Source organism: Pristiophorus japonicus, chromosome 7 (genome assembly GCF_044704955.1).
Source record: "Pristiophorus japonicus isolate sPriJap1 chromosome 7, sPriJap1.hap1, whole genome shotgun sequence".
NCBI classification, from domain to species: domain Eukaryota; kingdom Metazoa; phylum Chordata; class Chondrichthyes; family Pristiophoridae; genus Pristiophorus; species Pristiophorus japonicus.
In genome coordinates, this window is record NC_091983.1 from 161,804,111 (window position 1) to 161,831,725 (window position 27,615).

General features: G+C 47.8%; 1 long non-coding RNA gene across 1 annotated transcript in view; it reads right to left on the reverse strand.

The window, feature by feature from the left end:
- Positions 1-527: 527 nt before the first annotated feature.
- Positions 528-27,615, reverse strand: part of LOC139266886 (uncharacterized) — a 208,189-nt gene continuing 181,101 nt past the window's right edge. The window contains exon 3 of the long non-coding RNA XR_011593793.1: positions 528-570. This is a non-coding gene — a long non-coding RNA (uncharacterized lncRNA). The remainder of the gene's footprint in view (positions 571-27,615) is intronic.

The following is a 27,615-nucleotide window of genomic DNA, read 5'->3' on the forward strand; positions in this document are numbered from 1 at the left end:
TGGTGAACTTTAATAAGGTGGGCTGTGACATAGCAGCCATGGTCTAGATAGGAAGAACAACAAGATTGTAGCATGTTAGGACATATTAGCATTGCCGCTAACTGACAAAAACATCGAGCCAGTGACAGAATATACAAAGCTTTACTTTTTCAAAAAAACATACTCAAAATCTGCCCTTCTAACTGTAAGTTAAAACACAGAGCTGCCAGAAACAGTGTGGGCGGAAGAAAAACAAATGATTTGAAAACAAGTCTGAGCAGATGGTGGCACAGCAACACAATTATCCAATCTTCATCCACCCATATAAGAAAGATATAAAGATATCCAGGTGTCATGATGGTGCAGCAGTTTGGCCTATTAACACTATGCACCTCCAAGCTAAAAGCTGCTTCTTGATTCTTTGCACTGAAAATCCCTAATTTCAGTTCATCTGTCGAAAGGAGGTGATGAGTGTCGGGAGTAATGAAACGGTTCTCTTGTTCATCTCCCAGCAATTAGTAACAAAGTGGGAATGGCACGTTGAATGATCCCAGTTTGCCTCCGAAGGAAACGTTGCTTGATGCAGATCATCTAAACAGAGTGAGAAAATAACTGATGAATAACTGGGAAAGATACTTCATATCTTTTGCTGAAAATCTTTTGGAAAACAAGTCTTGATAATGCCAGTGACTCTCACCTACAAGTAATAATATTTTTTTCCTTTATGTTGAAGGTGTGATTTTATGAAATTGCACTCCTAGAGTGGGGCCTTGCCCAATGGGAGCACATGGGAGAAAATTGTGGGAAATTCATACCTGAGCATATGCATTTCAAATATGCATTCCTGTACAATTTGGCAAAATGACCCTATAGTTTATAATAAAATAGGATGGTAGAGGGAAAGGTGAATATTTTTACAAATATTGGTAATTTTTACCATCATGCAGTTAATGTTGCTTCTGGGTGGTATTAACAATGCTTGACAAAATTAGATTACAACTTCAATGTTCAACCTTGAATGTAAAAAAAAATGTCTCAAGGCGTTTCATCAGACGTGTAAGGAGAAACTGGATGCTGAGCTAAAGAAGGATATATTTGGCAGGGAGAGTGGTGTGCACAAGAGGCCAGAGTTGGGGAAATGCAGAATTGATAAAGGCGGTGCTGCAGCGCTAGACGAAATGACAGAGATAGAGTGATGTGAGGACATGGGGGAATTTCACGTGGGAGGAGTGAGCACAATTCTCAATTTGCTGCTCACAGCCTTAACTGGAATGAAATCTTGGTCTATAAAACAAGGTTCAAATTCTTGTTTTCCAATGAGCAATTAAAAAAAAAATAATGGAAATTATTTTTCTCCCAGTCATAGAAAGAAATATAAAGAAAAGTAATTCATTCCCAAATGGCAAAGAGAGATTTCAATAAAATTAAGCAAGTGCCTATTCACATTTAGAGGAATAAAAATGCAATGCCCTTCAGCCTTTCATGTACTTATATCTCCCCACTCCCCCACCCCCATATCAAATAGAAGTGAAGGTATATTGGGTGTATCGAGAACTTATTTATAATTATAAGCTCATGTAACTATTTTTTTTCACATGTCTTAGGTTCTCAAGGCTGTTCTTGACTTACAAATTTTTTGTGGGCTGTGTCAGCTTTTTTTTTATGAAGCTGCTGGTCAGCTTATGATGGTTCTTTTAGTTTGGCGAATTTTGAATATCTGATCGAGATACCCTTTCAGCTACAGTGGTGTCAGTCGCTCTTGTAAGTGGTCTGAGCATGTGAAGTGTGAGGTGTTTTTGCAATTACTCAGACAAGGTAATTAATTGCTTACTGGTTAGACTCTTAGGAATGTACCATTTAGGATATTAACCCCTTTTTTCCCCTGTCCATTCATGAGCACACTTTGCCTGCTGCTCCGACCTGAGCCATTCAATACTTTTCCACTTTTCTCCCTCTTTCCATTTCTCTTTATCCCTCCCTGACCATTCTCTCATCCTTTCATCTCTCCTCTCTCGGATACTCGGCCTTGCAAATCCCTACCCCAATCCTTCATTATTTTTCGACCTTCGAACGTTTCTGCCGCCGTCCAGGCTTGACTCCCTCTTAGATAAGCCTACAGCTTCCCTCTGTGCCTCTCTTAGAAACATAGAAACATAGAAAATAGGTGCAGGAGTAGGCCATTCGGCCCTTTGAGCCTGCACCACCATTCAATAAGATCATGGCTGATCATTCACCTCAGTACCCCTTTCCTGCTTTCTCTCCATACCCCTTGATCCCTTTAGCCATAAGGGCCATATCTAACTCCCTCTTGAATATATCCAATAAATTAGCATCAACAACTCTCTGCGGCAGGGAATTCCACAGGTTAACAACTCTCTGGGTGAAGAAGTTTCTCCTCATCTCAGTCCTAAATGGCTTACCCTTTATCCTTAGACTATGTCCCCTGGTTCTGAACTTCCCCAACATCGGGAACATTCTTGCTGCATCTAACCTGTCCAGTCCCGTCAGAATTTTATATGTTTCTATGAGATCCCCTCTCACCCTTCTAAACTCCAGTGAATACAGGCCCAGTCGATCAAGTCTCTCCTCATATGTCAGTTCTGCCATCCCGGGAATCAGACTGGTGAACCTTTGCTGCACTCCCTCAATAGCAAGAAAATCCTTCCTCAGATTAGGAATCCGAAACTGAACACAATATTCCAGGTGAGGCCTCACTAAGGCCCTGTATACCTGCAGTAAGACCTCCCTGCTCCTATACTCAAATCCACTAGCTATGAAGGCCAACATACCATTTGTCTTTTTCACATCTTGCTGTACCTACATGCCAACTTTCAATGACTCATGTACCATGACACCCAGGTCTCGCTGCACACCCACTTTTCCTAATCTGCCGCCATTCAAATAATATTCTGCCTTCGTGTTTTTGCCACCAAAGTGGATAATCTCACATTTATCCACATTATATTGCATCTGCCACGCATTTTTCCACTCACCTAACCCATCCAAGTCACCCTGCAGTCTTTTAGTGTCCTCCTCACAGCTCACACCGCCACCCAGCTTAGTGTCATCTGCAAACTTGGAGATATTACACTCAATTCTCTCATCCAAATCATTAATGTATATTGTAAATAGCTGGGGTCCCAGCACTGAGCCCTGCTGTACCCCACTAGTCATTGCCTGCCATTCTGAAAAGGACCCGTTTATCACGACTCTCTGCTTCCTGTCTGCCAACCAGTTCGCTATCCACATCAGTACATTACCCCCAATACCATGTGCTTTAATTTTACACACCAATCTCTTGTGTGGGACCTTGTCAAAAGCTTTTTGAAAGTCCAAATACACCACATCCACTGGTTCTCCCTTGTCCACTCTACCAGTTACATCCTCAAAAACTTCTAGAAGATTTGTCAAGCAGGATTTCCCTTTCATAAATCCATGCTGACTTGGACCGATCCCGTCACTGCTTTCCAAATGTGCTGCTATTTCATCTTTAATAATTGATTCCAATATTTTCCCCACTGTTGATGTCAGGCTAACTGGTCTATAATTACCCATTTTCTCATTCCCTACTTTCTTAAAAAGTGGTGTTACATTAGCTACCCTCCAGTCCATAGGAACCGATCCAGAGTCGATAGACTGTTGGAAAATTATCACCAATGCATCCACTATTTCTAAGGATAGCCCCTTAAGTACTCTGGGATGCAGACTATCAGGCCCCGGGGATTTATAGGCTTTCAATCCCATCAATTTCCCGAACATAATTTCCCGCCTAATAAGGATTTCCTTCAGTTCCTCCTTCTCACGAGACCCTCGGTTCCCTAGTATTTCCGGAAGATTATTTGTGTCTTCCTTTGTGAAGACAGAACCAAAGTATTTGTTTAACTGGTCCGCCATTTCTTTGTTCCCCATTATAAATTCACCTGAATCTGACTGCAATGGACCTACGTTTGTTTTCACTAATCTTTTTCCCTTCACATATCTATAGAAGCTTTTGCAGTCAGTTTTTATGTTCCCAGCAAGCTTCCTCTCATACTCTATTTCCCCCCTCCTAGTTAGACGTTTTGTCCTCCTCTGCTGCATTACAAAATTCTCCCAGTCCTCCGGTTTGCTGCTTTTTCTGGCCAATTTATATGCCGCTTCCTTGAATTTAACACTATCCTTAATTTCTCTTGTTAGCCACGGTAGAGCCACCTTCCCCGTTTTATTTTTACTCCAGATCGGGATGTACAATTGTTGAAGTTCATCCATGTGATCCTTAAATGTTTGTCATTGCCTATCCACCGTCAACCCTTTAAGTATCATTCTCCAGTCTATCCTAGCCAATTCACGTCTCATAACATCAAAGTTACCTTTCCTTAAGGTCAGTACTCTAGTCTCTGAATTAACTGTGTCACTCTCCATCTTATGGAATTCTACCATATTATGGTCACTCTTCCCCAAGGGGCCTCGCACAACAAGATTGCTAATTAGTCCTTTCTCATTACACATCACCCAGTCTAGGATGGCCAGCCCTCTAGTTGGTTCCTCGACATATTGGTCTAGAAAGCCATCCTTAATACACTCCAGGAAATCCTCCTCCACCGCATTGCTACCAGTTTGGTTAGCCCAATCAATATGTAGATTAAAGTCGCCCATGATAACTGCTGTACCTTTATTGCACGTATCCCTAATTTCTTGTTTGATGCTGTCCCCAACCTCACTACAACTGTTTGGTGGTCTGTACACAACTCCCACTAGCGTTTTCTGCCCTTTGGTATTCCGTAGCTCCACCCATGCCGATTCCACATCATCCAAGCTAATGTCCTTCATTACTATTGCATTAATTTCCTCTTTAACCAGCAACGCCACCCCATCTCCTTTTCCTTTCTGTCTATCCTTCCTAAATGTTGAATACCCCTGGATGTTGAGTTCCCAGCCTTGGTCACCCTGGAGCCATGTCTCCGTGATGCCAATTACATCATATCCGTTAACTGCTATCTGCGCAGTTAATTCATCCACCTTATTCCGAATACTCTTCGCATTGAGGCACAGAGCCTTCAGGCTTGTCTTTTTAACACACTTTGCCCATTTAGAATGTTGCTCTAATGTGGCCCTTTTTGCTTTTTGCCTTGGGTTTCTCTGCCCTCCACTTTTACTTTTCTTCTTTCTATCTTTTGCTTCTGCCCCCATTCTACTTCCCCCTGTCTCCCTGCATAGGTTCCCATCCCCCTGCCACATTAGTTTAACCCCTCCCCAACAGCTCTAGCAAACACTCCCCCTAGGACATTGGTTCCGATCCTGCCCAGGTGCAGACCTTCCGGCTTGTACTGGTCCCACCTCCCCCAGAACCAGTTCCAATGTCCCAGGAATTTGAAACCCTCCCTTCTGCACCACTCCTCAAGCCACGTAGTCATCTGAGTTATCCTGCGATTCCTACTCTGACTAGCACGTGGCACTGGTAGCAATCCTGAGATTACTACTTTTGAGATCCTACTTTTTAATTTAGCTCCTAGCTCCCTAAATTCATCTTCTAGGACCTCATCCCGTTTTTTACCTATATCTTTGGTACCTATATGCACCAGAACAACTGGCTGTTCACCCTCCCTCTTCAAAATGTCCTGCACCCGCTCCGAGACATCCTTGACCCTTGCACCAGGGAGGCAACATGCCATCCTGGAGTCTCGGTTGCGGCCGCAGAAACGCCTATCTGTTCCCTTTGCAATAGAATCCCCTATCACTATAACTCTCCCACTCTTTTTCCTGCCCTCCTGTGCAGCAGAGCCACCCATGGTGCCATGAACTTGGCTGCTGCTGCTCTCCCCTGATGAGTCATCCCCCTCAACAGTATCCAAAGTGGTGTATCTCTCGTGGCATCCTACGAAGGGCCCACCGAGGCATTCATCACTGCCTCCTTACAAGCAACAACCCTAACTGTCCCATCTTAATCTCTCGCCGACCTGCTCACCCAGCGCGCCCATTGGGGGCTAATCTTGACAAACTCCTCCCCGTCCAACTCACCCCCCGCCCCCCACAGCTTTGACCCTGTGGACGCAGGCAGTGGGGCAGCCCTCTCCGCATTTGAAAATAAAGATGAGAATTTTGAAATCGAGGCGTTGCGTAACCAGAAGCCAATGTCGGTCAGCGAGCACTGGGGTGATAGATGAGCGGGACTTGGTGCGAGTTAGGACACAGGCAGACGAGTTTTTGATCACCTATAGTTTATGTAGGGTAGAATGTGGGAGGCCAGCCAGGAGTGCATTGGAATAGTCAAGTCTAGAGGTAACCAAGGCATGGATGAGGGTTTCAGCAGCAGATGAGCTGAGGCAAGGGTGGAGACAGGCGATGTAACAGAGATGGAAATAGTCTTAGGTATGCTGCGGATATGTGGTCGTAAGCTCATTTCAGAGTCAAATATGACACCAAGGTTGCAATCAGTCTGGTTCAGCCTCAGACAGATGTTAAGGAGAGGGATGAAGTCAGTGGCTATGGAACGGAGTTTGTGGTAGGGACCGAAAACAATGGCTTCTGACTTCCTAATATTGAATTGGAGAAAATTTCTGCTCATCCAGAACTAGATGTCGGACAAAAGGTCTGACTATTTAGAGACCGTGAAGGGGTCGAGAGAAGTGGTCGTGAGGTAGAACTGGGTGTCATCAGCGTACATGTGGAAACTGACACTGTGTTTTCAGATGATGTCGCCAAGGGGCAACATGTAGATGAGAAATAAGAGGGGGCCAAGGATAGATCCTTGGGGGACACCAGAGATAATGATGTGGGTGCGGGAAGAGAAGCCGTTGCAGGTGACTCTCTGGCTATGATTAGATAGATAAGAATGGAACCAGGCAAGTGCAGTCCCACCCAGCTGGACGACAGTGCAGAAATGTTGGACAAGGGTAGAGCGGTCAACCATGTCAAAGGGTGCAGACAAGTCAAGAAAGATGAGGAGGGATAGCGTGCCTTTGTCACTGTCACAAAGGATGTCATTTATGAAATTGATGAGAGTTGTTTCGGTACTGTGGCAGGTGCGGAAACCGGATTGCAGGGATTCATTCATGGAATTGTGGGAAAGATGGGCACGGATTTGTGAGATGACAACATGTTCAAGGACTTTGGAGAGGAAAGGGAGGTTAGAGATGGGGCAGTAGCTTACAAGGACGGAGGCGTCGAGGGTTGTTGTTTTGGAGAGAGGGGTGATGATGGCAGATTTGAGGGAGAGGGGGACAATATTTGAAGAGAGAGAACCATTAACAATGTCAGCTACTACGGGAGCCAGAAAAGGAAATTGGGTGGTCAACAGTTTGGTGGGAATAGGGTCAAGAGAGCAGGAAGTGGTTTTCATGGACAGGATAAGCTCGGAAAGGTAAAGCGGAGAGATCGGCGAGAAACTGGAGAAAGATGTGAGGTCAGGGCTAGGGCAGGGGGCTTCCTTAGAGGAAGTTAGGCCTGGCGGGCTAGGGGAAGGAAGGGAAGAGGCAGAGGCGGCCGACCAGATGGACTCAATCTTAGAGACAAAGAAGTCCAGGAGCTCTTTACAAATATTGTTGGAGGCGAAGGTGGAAACGGGTGAGAGGGGTTTAAAAAGACGGTTAGCAATGGAGAATAGAAGCCGGGGTTTATCTTTACATTCCAGAATAATTCTGGAATAGTGAACGATTTTGGCAAATGAGATCAGGATTTGATAGTGCTTTATGTGGTGCTGCTAGATCTGGCGGTGAATGGCTAAACCAGTTGTCTGTGCTATCTGTTCAAGTCTGCATCCCTTGGATTTAAGGGAGCGAAGATCAGGGCTGTACCAGGGGGAATGGCCAGGGTGAGAGAGAGCAAGGGCTAGAAATTCAGTTATTATTTGCAATATCGCCGTTTTTTTGGCGATAGTTGCGGCGGTATTTTTTTTAACGCCGGGGTACCGCTATCGCTGGATATTGCAAAATTCATCAAACGGTGACCAGCGATAGCGAAAGTGGTAAATCTGGCATTGCATGACAGCATTTGTGTGCCGGAATCCAAAATTAGCGATGTTTGAAAAAAAATGGACCTTCTGCGCAATGCACAAATTTTACATTTATTTTCGATATGTTTTTCCCGATTTTTTTCTTCTTCCAGCGATTCTGGTCAGCTGTCAGGGTGTGCCATACATCTAGAGCTATTTTTCACACTGCAGCCTCAATGAAGGGAGAGTTCAGCAGGCAGAGACCCAAAAAGTTCAGTTATAAGGTGAATGGGTTTCTCCTCGGAGCTGTGCACAATAGATGTGGGGATTTTAATAGGAGGGGTGCAAGTAAACCCCTCCCAGATGTTCTAAGGCATCTATGGACCAGCGTGGGCCGAGGAAGTTTCCTCAGTGGACGACATCAGGAAGAACCATAAGCAGTGTCGGAAAAGTTTCAATGACCATTGCAGGGTTGTCAGAGTAAGTAATATTTTTAATCATGCACTCCTTCATTACTTAAATTGTAAATCTGACACATGTTGATATAGGTAGGCTTAGTGTTGCACATTATTTGCCATGAATGATCGTTACACATTATTAAGACAGCTTTTTGACATCTTAACAGATGTTTCTGCACTTCGATGTCTTGCTCTTGAACCATGTGCAACTTCCAGGGCCACTAAATTGAGCACTGTATTAAATGCAGACAATATGGTAGAAGTGCTTTGATGACTATCTGTGTGTGCCACACGAGCAGAAGGGCCCTCTGGTAACCATTCCCATTGTCATTTTTGCAGGGAAAGTTGTCGCATAACCGCTGGGAACAGCGGCGCACAGGCGGTCCATCCCAGACACTACCGTGAACGGACCTGGAGGAGAGAGTGGCAGCTATGATCGGTGTCTCAGGGAGGTCAACTACCTGTGGGGGTGCTGATCCCCTGTTCGAGACTGAGGGTAAGTCCTGCAAAATCCCTGGGCTGGGTTGGGGCAATGTGATGCAGTGTCTGTGGGCTAGGGTTGGGGCAATGTGCTGCAGTGTCTGTGGGCTAGGGTTGGGGCAATGTGATGCAGTGTCTGTGGGCTAGGGTTGGGGCAATGTGCTGCAGTGTCTGTGGGCTAGGATTGGGGCAATGTCAGGGATTCCGTGCGTTGCAAGGTTGCGAGGCTCTCCACAGTGGTGGAAGTTGTGCTCGAGTTTGAAATGGTGCATTCGATCCACTTTGAAAATGCATCTACAACTACGAGTAACATTTTGACCATGAATGGGCCCGCATAGTCTACGTGCACCCGCGACCACGGTTTGGTAGGCCAGGGTCAGGGGCTCAGTGGAGCCTCCCTGGGGGCATTGCTAATTTGGGCACAAATGGTGCACCTTCGGACGCAGAGCTCCAAGTCCGCGTCAATACCAGGCCACCAGATGTGGGATCTGGCTATGGCCTTCATGAGAACGATCCCCGGGTGCTCGCGGTGGAGCTCCCGGACAAATGCCTCTCTGCCTCGCAGAGGCATGACTACTCAGCTGCCCCACATCAGGCAGTCTGCTTGTAGTGACAGCTCATGCATGCGCCTGTGAAAGGGTTTTAATTCCTTGGGCCAGGCATTGCGAGCCTCTGCCCAGTCACCGGTTAGGACACATCTTTTTACTAAGGATAACGTGGGGTCGCTGGCCGTCCAGGCTCTGATTTGGCGAGCCGTCATGGGCGAACCTGTGGACTCAAAGGCATTGATTGCCATGACTATCTCACAGTCCTGTTCGTCAGACCCTTCCGTGGTCGCCAGGGGTAGCCTGCTGAGCGCGTCGGCACAGTTGTCTGTGCCTGGTCTGTGCCTTATGGTATAGTCGTAGGACGCCAGCATGAGTGCCCACCGTTGAATTCGCGCCGAGGAGTTGGCGTTTATTGCCTTGCTCTCGGATAGGAGGGAGGTGAGGGGCTTGTGGTCGGTTTCTAATGTGAACTTGGCCCTGAAAAGGTATTGGTGCATCTTTTTGACACCGTATACGCACGCGAGCGCCTCCTTCTCTACCATTCCGTACCCGTGCTCTGCCCGCGAAAGTGACCTGGAGGCATAAGCTATGGGTTGTAATTTGCCCGCGCTATTGACATGTTGCAAAACGCACCCGACCCCATACGCTGACGCATCGCATGTGAGAACTAGCTTTTTACCTGGGTCAAAGAAAGTCAAAACACTGTTGGAACACAGAAGGTTACGTGTCTTATTGAAGGCGCGTTCCTGGACGTCCCCCCAAAACCAATCACACCCCTTCCTGAGTAGCACGTGGAGAGGCTCCAGCAGCGTGCTTAAGTTCTGCATAAAGTTCCCAAAGTAATTGAGTAGTCCAAGAAAGTCGCGCAGTTCTGAGACATTCCAGGGCCTGGGTGCCAGGTGAATTGCTTCTGTTTTGGACTCTGTTGGGCGGGTTTTGGGGGACGTCCAGGAACGCGCCTTCAATAAGGCACGCAACCTTCTGTGTTCAATCTTTTCCCTCATCACATAGGGTACAGCTCTGGCCTTGTGATGGACCGGTCTAGCATCCTGTGTGATGCAGATTTTGACTTTGGCCCCTTTGAAAGTGCCCACACCTGGCTGAAAGAGATGTTCCAATTGCTTTATAACTGTTGAGCAGGAGGTCCGTTCCTCTAATGACATGGCATGGATATCATCCCATTTCCAGTTTAGTTTTGCCAGCCAGCTTCTCCCCAGCAATGCTGGGGGGTCTCCGGGGACAATCCACAGGGGAAGTCGGTTCACTGTCCCTTTGTGTGTGACAGAGAGCATGGCGCTGCCGAGGACTGGTACGATTTCTTTGGTATAAGTCCTTAGTTTGGTGTCGACCCTTGTGAGTTTTGGTCTGTCTCTTTTATGCGGCCACAGTTGTTCAAATTGTTGAGCGCCCATGAGAGATTGACTCGCTCCCGGGAGGCTTCTGCGGGAAGGCATTATATCACCTGTGGAATTTAGCGACTGGGCAAGTCCCATCGTCCAGTCATGAAGCCTGATAGATCCGTACGAATCTGTGGGGACTACAAATCTACAATAAACAGAGTCTCCCTACAGGACCAGTACCCGCTGCCCAGAGCGGAGGACTTATTTGCCATATTGGCTGGAGGTAAACTTTTCTCAAAATTAGACCTCACATCTGCATATATGACGCAAGAATTGACCGAGGAATCCAAGCTACTCACCACCATCAACACACATCGAGGCCTTTTCATGTACAATCGATGCCCATTCGGCATCAGGTCGGCAGCTGCCATATTCCAGCGCAACATGGAGAGTCTGCTCAAGTCCATCCCGGGGACGGTTTTATTTCAAGACGACATACTTATCACGGGCAGGGACACCGACTCCCATCTCCGTAATTTGGAGGAAGTACTAAAGCGGTTGGATCGGGTAGGCCTACAAGTCAAGAAATCCAACAGCCTGTTTCTCGCACCCGAGGTTGAATTTTTGGGCAGAAGGATTGCCGCTGATGGAATCCGCCCATCGCTCCCGTATCCAGCTCTATGTTGACAGATATCCCATTGAGTAGGACCCTCATCATTATAGAAGGCGTCCTGTTGTAGGAGCAGCGGCCATTGATCGTGTTGACCCGCTGTACATCGGTGTCCCGGGTGCTGTCCCCACCATCTTCTGGTCCGCTTTCCGACCCATCCGATTCGTATACCAGCCGAGCTGCCATTTTTTTGTACATGTGGGCCAAATGCCCTGTATATTCACAATTTCTGCAAACAGCGTGCTGAAATCGACATGCCCTTGAAAAGTGCCCACCCCCACACCTCCAGCACAGACCTGTTCCATTGTTCAAAGTGTTCCCAAAGAATGAGCTGCGTCTGGCTGATCTCTCTTGAGCTTCTCTCAGTTTGTAGTTGATTGCTCGCATTGTGGGTTGATGAGGTGTGAACGGCCGTTCCTGTGGCCCTTGATGGCTTCTGCCTGCTGTCGAAAGCCTGTTCTCCTGGTTTTGTCTGTGTCTGGGGGTAGCAGCTTGTTTAGTGCTGTGAAATTCTTGTTCCGATATTTCCTGCGTGGCCTATTCCTTCAATGAAAAAGTCTCTCAGCATTTCTCTCCTCAGTTCACCGGAGAACTCACATAAACTAGCCAACCTCCGAAGTACCGCCACGGTCGGGTATGCTCTGGCCCACACAGCGTCTGTAGTTGTAGAACCTGTGTCTGGCCATGTGTAGGCTGCTCGTTGGCTTCAGGTGGTCTCTTACCAGTGTGCTCAATTCTTCAAATGACTTGCTTGCTGGTTTCTCGGGTGCCAACAGATCCTTCATTAAAGCGTATGTTTTCGAGCCACAGCTGGTCAAGAGATGGGCTCTTCTCTTGTCAGCCTTATCGTCGCCTAACCAGTCTTTGGTTACAAAGCTTTGCTGGAGCCTTTCTATAAAGCCCTCCCAATTGTCTCCCGCATTGTACTTTTCATCTGATCCGTTGTTCGCCATTCTGTGGATTTTGTAATCCCATAACTCGTCGCCACTGTAAAGTCCTGTCCCCTCAGTACAGATTCACACGAGGCATGTAGTGAAGTCAAGGTCACTCTGGACCTGCACCTTTATTTCACAGCTCTGGAATGCTGCACTTGCCTGAGACCTGTCCTTATATACCTGTCTCTTGCAAGTGCACCCCTGGTGGTAAGGTATGCTGGTGGTTACAGGTTATATCTTATTACAGTCATGTATAGCATGTTAGGATACAGTTATATATAATAATGTAAGATACATGACACTGTGGGCTAGGGCTGGGGCAATGTCATGCAGTGTCTGTGGGCTAGGGCTGGGGCAATGTCCTGCAGTGTCTGTGGTCTAGGGTTGGGGCAATGTCCTGCAGTGTCTGTGGGCTACATCTAATGGTCTTTCAAATGAGCCTGTGTCACCCTGTCCTCTCCCCTGCTGCTAACCACTCGTCTGTTGTTTACCATTTCCAGATGAGGAAGCACCACATCCTCCAATGGAAGCCTCCACCTCAGCCCATCATGTGTGGGTGGAGGAGGGGGACGAGGAAGGCATCGAGGATGAGGAACCTCCACGGGAGGAGGAAACTGAAGCTATCCCGGGGGTGGGGGTGGGGAGCCGAGGCAATCGCCACCTCCTTTTGCTGCGGCCAGTAGCTCTGACGAGGAAGAAACATTCTCAGGCTTTGGCCAATCCAAGGCCCCGGGTCCAAGTGGTGTCCAACAACGCACTCCCAGGGTTGAATCCCGTATGCCGTCTCCGGAGGGTGAGTCGGCAAAGCCGGTCTGCTGACTGACAGGCAGACACACACCTGGACATGGTGGGACTCTCCAGGGAGAGCATCCAGTTCAGCCGACAGCTCCTGGAAGTCTTGGGTGGTTTTCCCAGAAGCATTGCGGCACTATCTGCGGACATGAGAGGGGGCATGTTGCAGATTGTCACTGCGACCCGCGAGAACACCGATGCTGTCACTGCCCACGCGCAATTGATGGTCTCAATCTTTGACACTACAGTCCCCAGTGTCACACCCAGACCCACATCATCTGTGAGTGGTGAGGCCGAGCAAGAGCCTTGCCGCTCAGAAGCCGGGCCTTCCATACCCAGAGCTTCTCCAGGGGATCCACACATGGTGTCTCCATTGTCTCTCCCCCCAATACAGCAGGACTCTGGCTGCATTGTTGCCACATTGTCTTGGTACCATCTCGGGTAGGGTCATGACACGAGGGAGGGGGGGTTAGGATAAGGGGGATGAGGGGGGTGAGGGGGGGGAGAGGGGGGTGGGAGAGGAGGGGCCACAGGTAAAGGACGTTCGGTGCAGGGGTTGTTGTTGTTTCATTGTTGTTTCATTGTTGTTTTGTTATTTTATAAACATTTTAAAAATTTCACAATTGGAAAATAATGTTCAATAAATTTTATTCCAGTTATCAAATGTTTAATAAATCTTATTCAAAATGTATGTTTAATAACTTATTTTGTTTACCTTAACCATTCCTGTGTAGTGTCTCATTTGCAGAATAAGAGGGGGAATAGTCAACATGGTGGGATAGAGTGGCCAGGCAACGGTCAAACGTGGCGTTCACTCTTCAAGCAAAGCATTGAATTATGAGTTACTGACGTAAGGCTTTTGCAGCGGCGAAAGCTGCACGAGGCCTCCCCTGTGGTGCTGGTGGCAGTGGTGGCATGGGTTCCTCTTCCTCCTCCCCTTCTTCCCCTCTCTGCTGAGCTGGTCCTGCAGTCCCCAGTGGCAAATCCTGTCCCATCATGCTGGCTAAATTGTGTAACATGCAGCACACCACAATGAACTCAGCGACCTACTCAGGGTGGTATTACAGGCTGCCTCCAGAGTGGTCCAGGCTTCGGAAGCGCTGCTTGATCACTCCAATTGTCTTTTCGACAAGGTTGTGTGTGGCTATATGGCTGTCATTATAGCGATGCTCGGTTTCTGTCTGAGGGTTCCGGAGGGGGATCATGTGCCAGGAGGCAAGGCCGTAATCTTTGTCCCCCAGCATCCAGCTCTGGCTTTGCGGTTGAAGCTGGAACATGCGTGATACTCTCATGCAAGCTGAAAGTATCGTGGATGCTCCCTGGAAACTGGGCATTGACTGCCATGATGCGCTGAGTATGGTCGCACACTATCTGTACATTCAGCAAGTGAAATCCCTTTCAGTTTCGGTAAACCTCTGGATCCTCTAAAGATGCTCGCATGGCGATGTGCATACAGTCAATGCCACCCTGAACCTTGGGGAACCCAGCAATTCGTGGAAAACCTACAGCCCTCTCATTCTATGCCTCCTTGGTCATTGAGAACTTTATGAAGTCCATCCTGCATGTGTACAGTGCAGTAGTCACCTGGCGAATGCAGCGATGTGTAGCATGCTGGGGGATGGGGCATATGTCCCCTGCTGATGCCTGAAAGGAGCTGAAGGCATAGAAGGCAAGTGCCGCAGTCACCTTCACCTCGATGGGCAGTGCAGTCCTGTTCCCGCTGGTAGGCCTTTATGAGCTGGCATATCTCTGTGACCACCTCTTTTTGGAAGCGCAGCCTTCAAACGCACTGTGCCTCAGACAGCTGCAGGTATGAGCGATGTTCCCTGTAAACTCATGGGGGGTAAGGCCTCCTCCCCATACGTCTTCGATTAAGCTCAAAATGCTCTTCAATAAGCCTTTTTCCAGCTCGACGCTGCATAGAAAAAGTAACCAGGAATAATGGCAGAGATATTATAGCCCCCATTCTTTTAAATGTCCTTAATTATCCTTAAAAACAAATTATGAACTCACGTAAAGCTCACTGTGTAAAATGCAGCCTTTCCTCCAAATCCTTTTATGCACTGAACTTCTGCTCCGTTTTTCAGGGTGGCGTCGCTAGTGCCGTGCGCCCTGGATCCGACCTGGTAAGACTTGATTTTTTTCAGGTGTGTTTTTGGGCGGGCAGTAAAAATGGCAATATCACCAAATTTTCTGCCCTCGGCGATACCGCAGCATTGCACGCTGATTGATGTAAAAAAAACACCCCAAAAAAATGGGCAGGCGATCATTTTTAGCGTCGTTGCAAAACTGCTGCTGAATTTTCCGCCCGGGCACTAAATTTTGTGCGACTCATTTAGCACCAAATAAATGTATTTTTCCGCTTCGCCATGGCGGAAAAACGGGCACAAACCTGACGAATTTCTAGCCTTAATTGTTTTAACAGGGACTAGGGCTTCAAAGGTGATGGAGAGGGTGTGACTGAGCAGATCGTTAGCTGCAGAAATATCATGGTGAATGGAGGGCCAAAGGCTGGACAGTTGGTGTTCATAAATACAGTTGTAAGAGAGTTGGGAGAGAGTTTTCTCCAGTGGCGGACACAGAAGGAGCTAGGGTTGGGGTGGGGGTTGGAAGCTTAATGCGCTTTAATACATTTCTGCTAACTGTTTTAACTTGTATTTCACAAGGTCAAGCAAACACACTGAGAGAATCTGAGGAGAGCAGCTGTGTTTCACAAAGTCTGGCCACCAGCATGGAGTCAATTTAACATACTTCGTAATTCGAGTGATTTTTACCCCCAAAAGAAAAGAAAACATCCTAATTAGATGGTGTTAAAATACCCCACCTTGACTGAAATACAACTCCTGTGATTTAATGGACTTTGCTGGGAACACCGAATATCTGGCTAGAAAAGAGCAAACTCCACTCTGTTTTACATGTTAGAGAAAAATATTGACCCCAGTTTTTGCCTGATCAAACCATCGAAATTTGGATTTGATCAGATTTCTGGCACTGGTTTGTACTCATCCCTCGTTGTTCATAAACAATGAATGATTAAGGAAATTTTACTTGGAAACTACAGACTCATATGTGTTCACTCTTTTATGTTTATATGTTTGATGCTATCTCATGGGGTCATTGTACTGTTGTAGTGTTTTGGTTATTACCATATTTTATTTTGCACACCAAGCAGTCCAAATGAATGTGAGTCCAATAAGAAGAATAACAAAAATGGCCACACTCCAAGGCAGCTGTTGTAAATCAATATGCAATCAGTGTGTGAAAAATAGGAAGTGCAAAAAGAATATGATGTAATTCAATATGGTTATTGTTATATATGTATACTTGTATTTACTCTGTACAACCACCAGAGGGTTCATACCCTGGAGTCCCAAAGGATCCCATAATCCCTTGGGTGCACAAATATTTAAAGAGGCTTCACAAGTTGGAGAGGCATTCTGGAGACCTACAATAAAAGACTAAGGTCACACTTTACTTTGAGCTCACAGTGTTCAGTCTGACTCTTTCTTCATATACAACAACTGGCGACGAAATACAGATAGCGAACCCAAAGATGCAGAGAACAGTGGGCATCCTGGAGAAATTCTCGGAGGGAGATGATTGGGAAACTTTTGTGGAGCGACTCGACCAATACTTCGTGGCCAATGAGCTAGATGGGGAAGAGAGCGTTGTCAAATGAAGAGTGATCCTCCTCACCGTCTGTGGGGCACCAACGTATGTCCTCATGAAGAATCTGCTCACTCCATCGAAACCCACGGAGAAATCGTACGACGATTTGTGCATACTGGTCCGAGAGCATTTGAACCCAAAGGAAAGCGTTCTGATGGCGAGGTACCGGTTCTACACCTACAAAAGGTCTGAAGGCCAGGAAGTGGTGAGTTATGTCGCCGAGCTAAAACGCCTTGCAGGCATTGCGAATTTGAAGGATTTTTTCGTACTTGGCATTGGCCACGAAACCATACTTCGCAAACTTTTGACTGCAGAGATCCCAACTTGAGTAAGGCCATAGCGATAGCCCAGGCGTTCATTGCCACCAGTGACAATACGAAGCAAATCTCTCAGCACATAAGTGCTGCTACAAGTACTGTGAACAAAGTGATGTTGTTTTCAAATCGTAACGTACAGGGCAGGTCACATATACCTGCAGCTACACGTACGCAGATGTCTCAGAGTCCACCATCAAGGGTGATGAATGCAAGGCCATTAACACCTTGTTGGCACTGCGGGGGTGATCTTCATTTCCATTCATGCCAATTCAAAGAGTACATGAAACAATGGGACACCTCCAACGAGTGTGCAGATGAGCTGCAAAGGCTGTTAAACCTGCAAAACACTATGTTGCAGAGGAGGACAGATCCACGGTGGATCACGATGAACCAGAGCCTCAGCTTGAGGAGTCAGAGGTACATGGGGTGCACACATTCACCACGAATTGTCCCCCGATAATGCTGAATGTTGAACTATATGGACTCCTGGTGTCAATGGAGCTGGACACGGGCATGAGCCAGTCCATCATGGGCAAAAAGACTTTCGAAAGGTTGTGGTGCAACAAGGCCTCAAAGCCAGTCATAACTCCAGTTCACACGAAACTAAGAACTTACACGAAAGAACCGATTCCTGTAATCGGCAGTGCTACCGTAAAGGTCTCCTATGATGGAGCGGTGCACAAGCTACCACTCTGGGTGGTACCGGGCGATGGTCCCACACTACTCGGCAGGAGCTGGCTGGCAAAGATACGCTAGAACTGGGACGACGTTCAAGCGCTATCGCCCGTTGACGACACTTCATGTGCCCAGGTCTTAAACAAATTTCCTTCGCTGTTCGAACCAGGTATCGGAAAATTCCAAGGAGCAAAAGTGCAGATCCACCTAATTCCGGGGGCGCGACCCATCCATCACAAGGCGAGAGCAATACCGTACATGATGAGAGAAAGGGTAGAGATCGAACTAGACTGGCTCCAAAGAGAGGGCATCATTTCCCCGATCGAGTTCCACAAGTGGGCCAGTACTATTGTCCCAGCCCTCAAGGGAGACGGCACCGTCAGAATCTGTGGCGATTACAAAGTAACTATCAATCGTTTATCCCTGCAGGACCAATACCCACTAACAAAGGCCGACGACCTCTTTACAACGCTGGCGGGAGAAAAGACGTTCACGAAACTGGATCTGACTTCAGCTTAAATGACGCAGGAACTGGAGGAATCATCAAAGGCCCTCACCTGCATCAACACGCACAAAGGACTTTTTGTTTATAACAGATGCCTGTTTGGATCAGCGGCGGCGATATTCCAGAGAAACATGGAAAGCTTACTGAAGTCGGTCCCGCACACCGTGGCCTTCCAGGATGACATCTTGGTCACAGGTCGGAACACAGTCGAATATTTGCAGAACCTGGAGGAGGTTCTTAGTCAACTCAACCACGTGGGATTCAGGTTAAAACGCTCGAAGTGCCTTTTCCTGGCTCCTGAAGTGGAGTTCCTAGGAAGGAAGATTGCGGCAGACAGCATCAAGCCCACCAATGCGAAGACGGAGGCAATCGAGAATGCACTGAGGCCACAGAATGTGATGGAGCTGCGGTAGTTCCTGGGACTCCTGAACTACTTTGGTAACTTCTTACCGGGTCTTGGCACACTGTTAGAACCACTGCATGTCTTACTATGAAAAGGGGACGAATGGGTTTGGGGCAAAAGCCAAGAAAATGCCTTTGTAAAAGCGAGAAAATTGCTATGCTCAAACAAATTGCTTGTGCTGTATGATCCATGTAAGCGTTTGGTACTAGCATGTGATACATCGTTATATGGCGTTGGGTGTGTATTGCAACAAGCTAATGATTTGGGGAAACTGCAACCAGTTGCTTATGCATCCAGGAGTCTGTCGAAGGCTGAGAGAGCCTACAGTATGATTGAGAAAGAAGCGTTAGCGTGTGTCTATAGGATAAAGAAAATGCATCAATATCTGTTTGGGCTAAAATTCGAATTGGAAACTGACCATAAGCCACTTATATCCCTGTTTTTCGAGAATAAAGGGATAAATACCAACGCATTGGCCCGCATCCTGAGATGGGTGCTCACGTTGTCCGCATACAACTACGCCATCCGCCACAGGCCAGGCAGAGAAAACTGCGCCGATGCTCTCAGTAGGCTGTTATTGCCCACCACGGGGGTGGAAATGGCGCAGCCCGCAGATCTAGCCATGATTATGGAAGCATTTGAGAGTGAGCAATCACCCATCACTGCCCGGCAGATCAAAACCTGGACAAGCCAGGACCCCTTATTATCTCTAGTCAAAAGTTTGGTACTTCACGGGAGCTGGTCCAGTGTCCCTGTGAAAATGCAGGAAGAGATAAAACCGTTCCAGCGGTGCAAAGATGAAATGACTCTACAGGCAGACTGCCCTCTGTGGGGCAATTGAGTAGTGGTCCCCAAGAAGGGCAGAGACATCTTCATCAATGACCTCCACAGTACCCACCCAGGCATCGTGATGATGAAAGCGATACCCAGATCCCACGTGTGGTGGCCCAGTCTCGATGCGGACTTAAAGTTCTGCATTCACAGATGTAATACATGCTCGCGGTTAAGCAATACACCTAGGAAGGCGCCACTAAGTTTATGGTCTTGGACCTCGAAACCATGGTCTAGGGTACACGTCGACTATGCAGGCCCGTTCTTGAGTAAAACGTTCCTTGTGGTTGTAGACGCGTACTCCAAGAGGATTGAATGTGAGATAATGTTGGCTAGCACGTCCGCTGCCACTACTGAAAGCCTGCAGGCCATGTTTGCCACATACGGCCTACCCGATGTCCTGGTGAGCGACAATGGGCCATGTTTTACCAGTGCTGAGTTCAAAGAATTCATGACCCGTAACGGGATCAAACATGTCACATCTGCCCCGTTTAAACCAGCGTCCAATGGTCAGACAGAGAGAGCAGTGCAAACCATCAAGCAAGTCTTGAATAGGATAACTGAAGGCTCACTGCAGACTCACCTATCCCGAGTCCTGCTTAGCTACCAGACGAGACCCCACTCACTCACTGAGATCCCACCTGCTGAACTGCTCATGAAAAAAGCACTTAAGACAAGGCTCTTGTTAGTTCAGCCTGATCGACATGAACAGGTAGAAAGCAGGTGACTTCAACAAAGTGCATAGCATGATAGCGCAAATGTGTCACACGAGATTGAAATCAATGATCCTGTATTTGTACTAAATTATGGACAAGGTCCCAAGTGGCTTCCCGGCACTGTCGTGGCCAAAGAGAGGACAGGGTGTTTCGGGTCAAACTTTCAAATGGACTCATTCACCGGAAACACTTGGACCAAATCAAACTCAGATTCACGGACTATCCTGAGCAACCCACCTTGGATGCTACCTTTTTTGATCCCCCAACGTACACACCAGTGGCAACCGGCACCACAGTTGACCACGAAGCAGAACCCATCATCCACAGCAGCCTAGCAGGGCCCAACCAGGCAGCCCAGCAAGGCCAGCTGCACAGCAGCCCAGCGAGGGCCCAACAAATGATTCAACAACACCAGCTTTCACACCGAGATGATCAACCAGGGCAATAGGGCCCCAGATTGATTCACATTGTAAATAGTTACACTATTGACTTTGGGCGGTGGGGGGGGGGGGGGCGGCGGAGAGTGTTGTTATATATGTGTACTTGTATTTACTCTGTACAACCACCAGAGGGTTCATCCCCTGGAGTCCCAAGGGATCCCATAATCCCTTGGGAGTACAGATATTTAAGGAGGCTTCACAGGTTGGAGAGGCACTCTGGAGGCCTGCCATAAAAGACTAAGGTCACACTTTACTTTGAGCTCACAGTGTTCAGTCTGACTCTTTCTCCATACACAACAGTTATGAACTTTAAAATGTAAATTTGCGGTGCTCAAATTGGTTGCTGCGTTTCACTACATTACAACAGTGACAATACTTCACTGGCTGTAAAGAGCTTTACGATGTCCTGAGGTCATGAAAGGCTCTGTAGAAATGCAAGTCCTTCCCTTTTCTTTAAAGTTATCAACAAATAATCAGCATTTGTTTATGCTGGCTGCAGATCAATAAATAAATGCTATGATTATCAACAATTTCATTTCGGATGCGACTGCTGCCAATGACATAAATTAGTTGTGCATGCGCAGTTCCAGTGGTTTTCTGTTGGTTCTCACCGGACTTCCCACAGATTAGTGAGAGAGAAAGGTGAAGGTGGAAATGTCAGGTATTGTGAGGTCTGTCATGTGATTGAAGGTGATATTAGGATGTTGTCAGCTTGTGAGAGTTTTATTGCACTCTCATTTGTGTGTTTATCGCTATCAGGTCCTCTTCTGTTGTGGTTTGAACACGCGGTTGGTGAACAAAATGCAGGTGCTGGATATGAGGATTTAATCGGTCGGGAAAAGGTTCAGTGAGAAAGAGATTAGAGACAGTGCGGAGGGATAGAGAGAGCAGCACTAGACAAAGAGACTGGGGCCAAAAACTGTTATGTATGTAAACTTGGACAGCCACCAGAGGGCTCATCCCCTGGAGTCCCAAAGGATCCCACAGTCCGTGGGAGCACAGGTACTTAAGGAGGCCTCACAGGCTGGAGAGGCACTCTGGAGACCTGCAATAAAAGACTAAGGTCACACTTTACTTTGAGCTCACAGTATCCAGTCAGACTCTTTATTCATACACAACAACTGGCGACGAAATACAGATGACGAACCCAACGATGCAGAGAACAGTGGACATCCTGGAAAAATTTTCGGAGGAAGATGATTGGGAAACCTTCGTGGAGTGACTCGACCAATACTTCATGGCAAATGAGCTGGAAGGAGAAGCGAACAATGCCAAATGAAGGGCGATTCTCCTCACCATCTGCGGGGCAGCAATGTATGGCCTCATGAAAAATTTGCTTGCTCCAGCGAAACCCACAGAGAAACCGTACAATGATTTGTACACACTGGGCCGGGAGCATCTGAACCCGAAGGAAAGCGTTCTGATGGCGAGGGACCGGTTCTACACCTACAAAAGGTCTGAAGGCCAGAAAGTGGCGAGTTATGTTGCCGAGCTAAGACGCCTTGCAGGTCATTGCGAATTTGAAGGATATTTGGAGCACATGCTCAGGGACTTCTTCATACTTGGCATTGGCCATGAAGTGATACTTCGCAAACTTTTGACTGTAGAGATCCCAACCTTGAGTAAGGCCATGGCGATAGCCACCAGTGACAATACTAAGCAAATCTCTCAGCACACGAGTGCTGCGACAAGGACTGTGAACAAAGTGATATTGTTTTCAAATCATAATGTACAGGGCAGGCCCCACTTGCCTGCAGCTGCACGTCCGCAGATATATCAGAGTCCACCATCAAGGGTGGTGAATATAAGGCCATTAACACCTTGTTGGCGCTCCGGGGGTGATCATCGTTTCCATTCATGCCGCTTCATAGGGTAAATTTGCAAGGGCTGTGGAACAATGCGACACCTCTAACGTATGTGCAGGCGAGTTGCAAACCCTGCTAATGCTGCAAACCACCATGTTGCAGAGGAGGACAGATCCACAACAGATCACGACGAACCGGAGCCTCAGACCGATAAAGTGTCCCCCGATAATGCTGAAGGTTGAATTAATTGGACTCCTGTTGTCAATGGAGCTGGACATGGGCACGAGCTCGTCCATTATGAGCAAAAAGACTTTCGAAAAATTGTGGTGCAGCAAGGCGTCAAGGCCAGTCTTGACTCCCATTCATAGAAACAAAGAAACATAGAAAATAGGTGCAGGGGTAGGCCATTCGGCCCTTCTAGCCTGCACCGCCATTCAATGAGTTCATGGCTGAACATGCAACTTCAGTACCCCATTCCTGCTTTCTCGATAGAAGCATAGAAAATAGGTGCAGGAGTAGGCCATTCGGCCCAAAACTGAGAACTTACACAAAGGAACTGATCCCTGTAATCGGCAGTGCTACTATAACGGTCTCCTACGATGGAGCTGGCTGGGAAAGATATGTTAGAACTGGGACGACGTCTGAGCGCTCTCGCCCATTGACCACACTTCGTGTGCCCAGGTCTTAAACAAGTTCCCTTCACTGTTCGAACCAGGCATCGTAAAGTTCCAAGGAGCAAAAGTGCAGATCCACCTGATTCTGGGGGCGTGACCTATCCATCACAAGGCGAGAGTAGTACCGTACATGATGAGAGAAAGGATGGAGATCGAGCTAGACAGGCTGCAATGAGAGAGCATCATTTCGCTGATCGAATTCAATGAGTGGGCCAGTCCAATTGTCCCAGTTCTCAAGGGAGACGGCACCATCAGAATCTGTGGTGATTACAAAGTAACTATCAATCGTTTCTCCCTGCAGGATCTATACCCACTACCAAAGACAGACGACCTTTTTGCTACGCTGGCGGGAGGAAAGACGTTCACGAAACTGGACTTGACCTCGGCCTACATGACGCAGGAGTTGGAGGAATCATCGAAGGGCCTCACCTACATCAACACGCACAAAGGCCTCTTCATTTATAACAGATGCCCATTTGGAATGCGATCAGCCGCAGCAATATTCCAGAGAAACATGGAAAGATTACTGAAGTCAGTCCCATGCACGGTGGTCTTCCAGGACAACATCTTGGGTACAGGTCGGGACACAGTCGAGCATCGGCAGAACCTGGAGGAGGTTCTTAGTCGACTCAACCACATGGGGCTCAGGTTGAAATGCTTGAAGTGCCTTTTCCTGGCTCCTGAAGTGGAGTTCCTGGGGAGAAGAATCGCGGTGGACGGCATCAGGCCCACCGATTCGAAGACGGAGGCAATCGAGAACGCACCGAGGCCACAGAACGTGACGGAGCTGCGGTTGTTTCTAGGACTCCTGAACTACTTTGGTAACTTCTTACCGGGTCTCAGCTCACTGTTAGAACCACTGCACGCCTTATTGCGTAAAGGAGACGAATGGGTTTGGGGTAAAAGCTAAGAAAATGCCTTTGTAAAAGCTAGAAAATTGTTATGCTCAAACAAATTGTGTTGTATGATCCATCTAAGCATTTGGTACTACCATGTGATGCGTCATCGTACGGCGTCGGGCGTGTATAACAAGCTAATGAATTTGTGAAATTGCAACCGGTTGCTTATGCGTCCAGAAGTCTGTCTAAGGCTGAGAGAGCCAACAGCATGATTGAAAAAAAAAGCGATTGAGGCGGAGAGGTTGTTTCCACTGGTCGGGAAGACTAGAACTAGGGGGCACAGCCTCAAAATACGGGGGAGCCAATTTAAAACCGAGTTGAGAAGGAATTTCTTCTCCCAGAGGGTTGTGAATCTGTGGAATTCTCTGTCCAAGGAAGCAGTTGAGGCTAGCTCATTGAATGTATTCAAGTCACAGATAGATAGATTTTTAACCAATAGGGAATTAAGGATCATGGGGAGCGGTCGGGTAAGTGGAGCTGAGTCCACGGCCAGATCAGCCATGATCTTATTGAATGGCGGAGCAGGCTCGAGGGGCTAGATGGCCTACTCCTGTTCCTAATTCTTATGTTCTTATGTTCTTATGTCTATGGAGTAAAGAAAATGCATCAAAGTTTGGGCTAAACTTTGAATTGCAAACGGACCATAAGCCACTAATATCCCTGTTTTCCAGGCGTAAGAGGAGAAATACTGTTGCGTATCTGCAAAGCATGCACTTCCATGTTCCGCCACCAGGGAGCTCATCCCTTGAAGTCCGAAGGGATCCTAGCATCCCTTGGGAGCACTGTATATAAGCCGGCCCCTAAGGCCTGTTCTTCACTCTGGAGTGTCTTAGTAAAGACTGAAGTCACTGTTACTTTAACCTCCCTGTGTGCAGCCTCATCTGTGTCAGGAACACAATAATTGGCGACGAGAATACGAATCCAACGCAAAGATGCAGCAAACTGTGGGCATCCTGGAGAAGTTCTCAGAGGGTGAGGACTGGGAAGACTATGTCGAACGGCTAGACCAGTGCTTTGTAGCCAACGAGCTGGAAGGAGAAGGAAGTGCTGCAAAAAGGAGAGCGGTCCTCCTCACAGTCTGTGAGGCACTGACATACAGCCTCATGAAGAATCTTCTGGCTCCGGTGAAACCCACAGATAAGTCGTATGAGGAGCTGTGTACACTGGTTCGGGAGCATCTTAACCCGAGGGAGAGCGCGCTGATGGTGAGGTATCGGTTCTACATGTGCCAGCGATCTGAAGGTCAGGAAGTGGTGAGCTACGTCGCCAAGCTAAGGCGACTTGCAGGACAATGTGAATTTGATGGCTACCTGGAGCAAATGCTCAGAGACTTTTTTGTACTAGGCATTGGCCACGAGACCATCCTACGAAATTTTTGACTGTAGAGACACCGACCCTCAGTAAGGCCTTTGCGATAGCACAGGCGTTTATGTCCACCAGTGATAACACCAAACAAATCTCTCAGTACACAAGTGCTAGCAATGTTCATAAATTAACTGGAACTGTGTTTGTGAGCAGAAATGTACAGGGCAGAACACACGAGTCTGCAACTGCCAACAGGCCTCAGGTGACCCAGATGACTCAGAGTCCCCAACAAAGGATGAATGCAAGACAATTCACACCTTGTTGGCGTTGTTGAGGCTTCCATTCAGCCTATTCATGCCGCTTCAAAGGGTATGTTGACAAGAGCTGTGGAACAATGGGGCACCTCCAACGAGCTTGCAAGCAAGCTGCAAGCTCTGCAAAACCTGCTAACCACCACGTGGCAGAGGAAGATCGGTCCATGGTGGATCAAAGCAATTTCGAGCCTCAGAGAGAGGAGGCAGATGCTGAAGTATACGGGATGCACACATTTTCTACAAAATGTCCACCTATAATGCTAAACGTAAAATTGAATGGCTTACCCGTAGCCATGGAATTAGACGCTGGTGCTAGCCAATCCATCATAAGTAAAAGGATGTTTGAGAGACTGTGGTGCAACAAGGCATTCAGACTAGCCCTGAGCCCCATCCACACGAAACTGAGAACGTACACCAAAGAGCTTTTCACTGTCCTGGGCAGCGCCATGGTCAAGGTCACCTATGAGGGCACGGTGCATGAACTGCCACTCTGGATTGTCCCGGGCGATGGCCCCACACTGCTTGGAAGGAGCTGGCTGGGCAAAATCCGTTGGAACTGGGATGACATCCGAGCGCTATCACATGTCGATGAGGCCTCATGTACCCAGGTTCTTAACAAATTTCCTTCCCTTTTTGAGCCAGGCATTGGAAACTTTTCCGGGGCGAAGGTGCGGATCCACTTGGTCCCAGAGGCACAACCCATTCACCACAAGGCGCGAGCGGTACCTCACATGATGAGGGAGAGAGTGGAAATCGAGCTGGACAGGCTGCAACGCGAGGGCATCATCTCCCCAGTGGAATTCAGCGAGTGGGCCAGCCCGATTGTTCCAATACTCAAAAGTGATGGCACGGTCAGGATTTGCGGCGATTATAAAATAACTGTTAATCGTTTCTCGCTACAGGACCAATACCTGCTACCTAAGGCAGATGACCTATTTGCGATGCTGGCAGGAGGCAAGATGTTCACCAAGCTCGATCTGACTTCTGCCTACATGACAAAGAAGCTGGAGGAGTCTTCGAAGGGCCTCACCTGCATCAACACGCACAAGGAACTATTCATCTACAACAGATGCCCGTTTGGAATTCGGTCGGCTGCAGCGATATTCCAGAGGAACATAGAGAGCCTACTCAAGTTGGTACCACTCACGGTGGTCTTTCAGGACGACATATTGGTCACGGGTCAGGACACCGCCGAGCACCTACAAAACCTGGAGGAGGTCCTCCAGCAACTGGATCGCGTAGGGCTGCAGCTGAAGAGGTCTTCATGGCAACAGAAGTGGAGTTTATGGGGAGAAAGATCACGGCGGACGGCATTCGGCCCACAGATGCCAAGACAGAGGCTATCAGGAACACGCCTAGGCCACAGAATGTCACGGAGCTGCGGTCATTCCTGGTACTCCTCAACTATTTTCGTAACTTCCAACGGGGTTAAGCACCCTCTTAGAGCCCCTACATGTGTTGTTGCGTAAAGAACTGGGTATGGGGAAAAAAACAAGTAATTGCTTTTGAGAAAGCCAGAAACATTTTATGCTCCAACAAGCTGCTTGTATTGTATAACCCGTGTAAAAGACTTGTGCTAGCATGTGCTGCGTCGTCGTATGGAGTCGGGTGTGTATTACAACAAGCTAACGTTGCGGGGAAGTTGCAACCTGTCGCCTATGCTTCCAGGAGCTTATCTAAGGCCGAGAGGGCCGACAGCATGATTGAGAAAGAGGCATTAGCGTGTGTGTTCGGGGTAAAGAAAATGCATCAGTACCTGTTTGGTCTCAAATTTGAGCTGGAAACCGATCACAAGCCCCTCACATCCCTGTTCACTGAAAACAAGGGGATAAATACTAATGCCTCAGCCCGCATACAAAGGTGGGCACTCGCGCTATCAGCGTATAACTATACCATCCGCCACAGGCCAAGCATCGAGAACTGTGCGGATGCTCTCAGTCGGCTACCATTG